This window comes from Bombina bombina, chromosome 4 (assembly GCF_027579735.1).
Source record: "Bombina bombina isolate aBomBom1 chromosome 4, aBomBom1.pri, whole genome shotgun sequence".
Taxonomy (NCBI): Eukaryota; Metazoa; Chordata; class Amphibia; order Anura; family Bombinatoridae; genus Bombina; species Bombina bombina.
The window spans coordinates 901,531,736-901,537,947 of NC_069502.1; the positions used below are offsets into that span (position 1 = coordinate 901,531,736).

At 39.2% G+C, this 6,212-nt stretch overlaps 1 pseudogene; it reads left to right on the plus strand.

Annotated features, from left to right (window-relative positions):
* Positions 1-1,069: 1,069 nt before the first annotated feature.
* On the plus strand, positions 1,070-3,529 carry LOC128658057 (doublesex- and mab-3-related transcription factor 2-like; annotated as a pseudogene).
* Positions 3,530-6,212: the final 2,683 nt, after the last annotated feature.

The following is a 6,212-nucleotide window of genomic DNA, read 5'->3' on the forward strand; positions in this document are numbered from 1 at the left end:
GCGGCTGGAGTTTTGTCGTTAGATTTCTAACGCTCACTTCAGCCACGACTCTAAATACCGGCATTAGAAAGATCCCATTGAAAAGATAGGATACGCAATTGACGTAAGGGGATCTGCGGTATGGAAAAGTCACGGCTGAAAAGTGAGCGTTAGACCCTTTAATGACTGGCTCCAAATACCAGAGGGCGGTAAAAAACAGCGTTAGGAGCCTCTAACGCTGGTTTTGACGGCTACCGCCCAACTCTAAATCTAGGCCTTTGTTTTTAATAAGTTTATTAAATGGTTTTATTATGAGTGTAAGTGCACTTTGTAATGTATTTGTGAGACTTTTTTGTTTTGCGAAACAGTTAACAACAGCTCTGAGACGCCCTACCCAGACTAGCGTTAACTTGAATTGCGCTCAAGTGATCACATTTAGGGGCATATTTATCAAGCTCCATACGGAGTTTGATGCCCCGTGAAGACTCGCCGGAAACACAAGAACTGCTGGTGCAATGATAAATACAGACGGCATTTATCGATGTGCAGCGGACATGATCCACTATATCGGATCATGTCCGCTCGCACAATCATAAATATGCCCCTTACTTTTAACTTGTAATACCAGCGCTATTTAAAAAGCGCGCAAACGATCGCAAAACCGCATATCACTTGCCCTCAAATGTATGCACTCCACGCTAAACTGGCCCAATGTTTAGAGTTAAATAACATGAAAAGGAGGTAAAAAAATAAAGCATATTGCAAAAATGTTCTAGTAAACAATCATTTCCTATTACAACCTCAATGTGTTTTATGTCCCTTTGATTTAATGATTAATAAAATAAATGTATAAATTAAGACAAAGACATTTGCATTTTGTATTAACAGTTCATCTTCAGCTAATCTCCACAGAAGGTTGTTTCTATAGCTTCTTTATATTTGACACCAATGTTTCATTATATGTGGTAAACCTAGTATTGTTTCTATGGTAACAGTGGTTAGTCTGTTTATATGTTTTGCATCTTTTTTGGTTTTCCTTTGTTTGTTTGTTCTGTTGTGGTGTTCTGTTCTTTACAACTATTTTAGAGAAATGAAAATGTTACTTGTCCTGTCTAGAAATGTTTTCATCACCAACAATGTGGAACTGTAACAATTTATATTTTAATATAATGCCTTTTTATAGGAGATTATTTAGGTTTTTAATTTTAATTTTGCATCAATAGTCAAGTATCTTTTGTGGGGTTATATTTTTTTCAATTTGTTTACACTATATGGGCAAAAATACAGACAATACAAATATGAACAAAAGTATGTGGAAAAACCCTACTAATGATTGTGTTCAGTTGTTTTAGCCTCACCCATTGCTAAGAGGTGCATAAAATCCATCCCATAGCCATGAAATCTCCATAGGCAAACATTGATAAGTACAATGACTCATACTGAAGCGACTTTAAACATGGCACTGTCATACGATGCTATCTTTGCTACAATTCAGTCAGTGAAATTTCTACTCTACTAGATTTGCTCCGGGCAACTCTAAGTGCTATTATTGTGAAGTAAAAGCATCTAGGAGCAGCAACAGCAACAGCCCAGCCACAAAGTGATAGATCACACAGTGAGTGCTGAAGCACAAAGTGCATAAAAATCGCCTATCATCTGGTGTATCTCTCACTACAGAGTTCCAAACTGCCTCTGGAAGCAACATCAGCACAAGAACCGTGTATTGGGAGCTTTATAAAATGGGTTTCCATGGCTGAGCAGCTGAACGTAAGCCTCACATTAATGTGAGCAATGCCATTGCTGGAGTGATAATAACACTACACTACCTGGCAGTTTGATATAAGAATCTGGGAGTGGTGGATGCCAGAAGAAAACTACCTGCTGGAATGCATACTGCCTACTGTAAAGTTTGTTCACAAAGCAAAAACCAGTTTGATGAGTTTGGTGTGGTTGTGGATGAACTCAAGTGGCCTACATAAAGCCCTTACTTAAACACCATTAAATACCTTTGGATTAATTGGAACCTCGGTTGGGAGCCAGACCTTCTCGTCTAACATTGGTAACTGACCTCACAAAGGTTCTTTTGGCTGAATGGGTATACATTTCAAGTAGTCACAATGGCAACTCCATTTTAATGGCTATGGTCTTTGAATGGGTTGTCCATGTCCAGCAAGATAATATAGGTGTGATGGTAAGGTGTCCGACCATTGCCGAGATGAAGATGGAGTGCTGCAACCAAGATTCAATTTTGGTGAGCCCTATCTTTGGAGTTTAGTAATAGGATTTTTTAAGTAGGTTTTTCTTTTTAGATTGGGGGTTTATTTTTGGGCAGCAAAAGAGCTAAATGCCCTTCTAAGGGCAATGCCCAGCCAAATGCCCCTTTCAGGGCAATTTTTAGAGTAGTGATTTTTAGATGGCAGCTGCCGCCCAGATTCAATTTTGCATACCATCTTTGGGGTTTAGCGATGGGATTTCTTTTGGTTAATGTTTTTTTTTATATTAGGATTTTGTTTTTTTGGGCAACAAAAGAGTTAAATGCCCTTCTAAGGCCAATGACCAGCAAATGTTTTTTTTCAGGGAAAATTTTAGAGTAATTTTTGTTTTTTAGCAGTCCACACTGGTTAGTTATGTCGCCACCTGACATGCTCAGTAGAGTGCTCCTTCTTCAGCACATTATAAATCTAGCTGCAGTGCAGGACTCTGTCAGCTGGGGGAGCCTGCAATCAGCATCATCAGTGTTCTACAGGGCCGGATTGGGCTGCCGGGATAGCAGGAAAAATCTCGGTGGACCGGGCCCTGGCTGGGTCGGCCGCTGGCAGCTGCACAGAGTGACATGAGTCTGGAGATCAATGAGCACAGGCAGCGTCAGCCAGCACCGCAACACATGAGACCAGGTAATGGCCGAGTTTGAGCACTGCAGGTTAAGGAATGGGGGCGGGAGGAGGAAGCAGAGCGGCCGGCGGTATTCTAGTACAATTTAGGCTAGAGCATCTCTCTCTGCTGCATATTAATTACAGTTGGATCGGGACCGCCCTCTCTCTCCTAGCTCAGTGCTGGCAGCTGCAGGTTAGAGAAGCATGCATGGCAGGGCCACATGGGCCGCAGCAGCCCTTCCATCCTCTTCCCCCAGCTTCTCTTCCCCCTCATTCATCCTACTCCTAACTCCTCCTCTCTAGCCGGGGACGCAGAGATAAACGTGGAGAGCCTGGAGTTGGAGGGCGATGAGCAGACTGAGATCTGCAGATCAGGGGACCCAGTGGAGGATGATGAAGAAGATGAGGAATAGGGGGGGGAGCCCAATTAGCAAACCAGAGAAGTCAGCAGAGAAAGGCACAGAGGCGGAGCAGAGTAAGCTCAGCAGTACTCCCAAGTGTGCCAGGTGCAGGAACCATGGGGTAGTGTCCTGCCTGAAGGGGCACAAGCGCTTTTTCCACGGGAGAGACTGTCAGTGTGCCAACTGTCTGCCGGGAGTGTGGTGGAAAAGCAGAGAGTCATGGCAGCCCAGGTGGCACTCCGGAGACAGCAGGCTACTGAGGTGAGTGCAACTTAGGCTAATGCCGGTGGGTGACATGACGGGGGGCAAAGCTGTCTTGTCAACATATAAATTCTTAGCAAACTACATATGTATAACTGAGGCTGGGTGCACTGCTGTGTAGTCAATTGTGATTTGCAACTAAAGAGTTTTATTAAATATTTTTAATACAAAATACTTATTTCCAAGACTGCCTTGTTGTTTGCTTATGAACAGTTTCAAGTATGACTTCCTTTATCACTCTATTTCATTGCAATGATTGGTCTATAGAAAAAAATCTATTTTAAAGACCAAAATTATTTGTCACACACTCTGAGTGAAATAACATTCCACAGATTGGATTTTGTGGGAGTACTGATTTGAAACATGTTTTGCATTTCTATAGCACCGCACGTGATATCGATCACACAGATTAGAGGATATTACTATTATCTAAATATATCAAAAAGTTTACCTCCACTGATGCTCACATGACAGTAAAATGTTTGCTAAGCATTTTGTTACTAAAACTAAATGGATTTCTCTTATTTTTTAATGAGCATAGTTGACTGGGCTGTAGGGGGCATGGCTGGGCTGGAGGGGGCATGGCTGGGCCGGTCTATACAAATTTCCAGAGCCGGTCTGATTTCCCAGTCCAGCCCTGGTGTTCTACTATGATCTTATGAGTGTTCATTGAAATTTCCTGAGATTTCATAGTAAACTGAGGAGGGAAATAAAGTAACCAAGCTACACATGCCAGATGCACACTCCCTTGCATGTCCTGGGGCATGCATCCTTTTTGGATACTTAAAGTCTAATAACAATGGCATTGTGGGTACTGAGTAAAGTTTTAGGTAAAATGTCTTCTTTTTTACATAGAGATATTCAGGTGATATTTTCTAGTAATCTTTTTACAGATATGCTGCTTCACTATAAAAGTGATTCAAAAATTGGGTATCATTGCCCTTTAATTCTCTAAAAAAATGGCAGATCCTGGAAGATCCAGAGAGGGAGAGAGAGAGAGTTAATTGTCTCCCATAGAAAGTAATAAAGCTATTTGGGATACAGAATTGCACACAGGAGAGTAAGGTAAAATAGGGGAACTCCTGAACCTGATATAAATTCTCAGTTTGCAGCAAATGCAAATTATACTGAAATGTATTCACTAAAGTTTAACTAGTATTTGACTCTAGTTTAATAACAATACTTTTCAGTAAGGTAAATAAGTATATTGTGAACTTTCAGTTTACTTTTACTGGCTAATTTAAACGGTGAGACCTGCATATACAAAATGCTGAGGAAATATGAGTTATGAGAGAGCTTCAAACATACCCTATGAATCTATTAATATTTTAATTTATGTGGGTTGGTGCTGTGCATTAGTTAAATTAACCAAAAAGATAGTGGATAATAGATCATCCACTGAAAGAATGCACTTAGCACTCTCTGCCCAGAATTTAAAGCAGTTGTTTCCAAATATAGTTAAAACATACATTTTAATGTATTGCTGTTAAAAAACAAAACTAACAAAATAATTTAAAATTCACACTCTGTTATACTCAAAGTCCAGATAGACCAATATAGTGACTATATTTATTGTGTCATATAGCCTTAATTACAGGTAAATGTCACAAAACTTGGTCTAAAGTTATCTAGTGTTGAGTACGTAACTATGGGTATATGGTTATTCTAATAGTATCAAGACTATATGGGGCATAGTGCAAATCATAGTACTGTGTGCACTATAGTTCTCCTCTTTGTGCACTATAGTACTATAATAAGTTATCCTGGTTATATATTCTGGTATTTCACATTCCCACCCTCCCAACGTGTTGGGGAGGAGTGTCCTTTATAAAAAATGCTACAACGCTGTCCAGTAAGAGGGTACATATAACATACGTTAAGTAGTGTGGATATTTCAGTATCCAGTCAGTTGTAATTAACAAATCTATGCTGTATGTTGGTAAGGTAATTGTGATCATACATACAGGTTATACAGTCAAGAAATCTCTACCAGATCTCTAGATATTGCGATAGTATAGCTTAACAGTAATATTTGATAATAATCAGTGTACTGTTTTAATCAAGTATATTATTTGCTATACATGCACTGTATGAAAATTATATATTTAATGCTGGTAGTTTGGAGAATATTTATATTGTATCAATTCCATCCTTCACTTCGTGTAATTGTGTGGAGAGTACAATATATAACTCAATTGTTATATTGTGAATCTACCTTGTTAGCTCTCTAGTAGTTTACAAAATATAGTATTATAGGTGTTGTCCACTTGTTACATACAGATCTGAAGTAGCTTATAACATTGCATGAGTGGAGTGTATAGTGAATGTATTCGTTTCACCTGTGTGGCAAACGGTACTTGTAGATTCTAGAGAACAGGGTTAAACTCAATGATACTGGTGACAAACAAGCAAGTTTGTTAATAGATTTAAATGTACTTCGTGTGGTCAGAAGCATTCATAATGCATGCAGTTAATCTATGTTCATAATTGTTGTCAGGAGAAATGTATCTGTTACCGTTGCCGATGGGCTGTTATAAAGTTGATACAAAATACTTGCTATCTCTGTCTGTGTTTACTTATTCGTTACCCACTGTTACATCTATAACTTTTATTAGCCATTTGTCATAGATGACACTATCGATTTAATATTAGATAGTTATGCTAATATTTTACAAAGCCTTTCTCCACAGGTAAACAA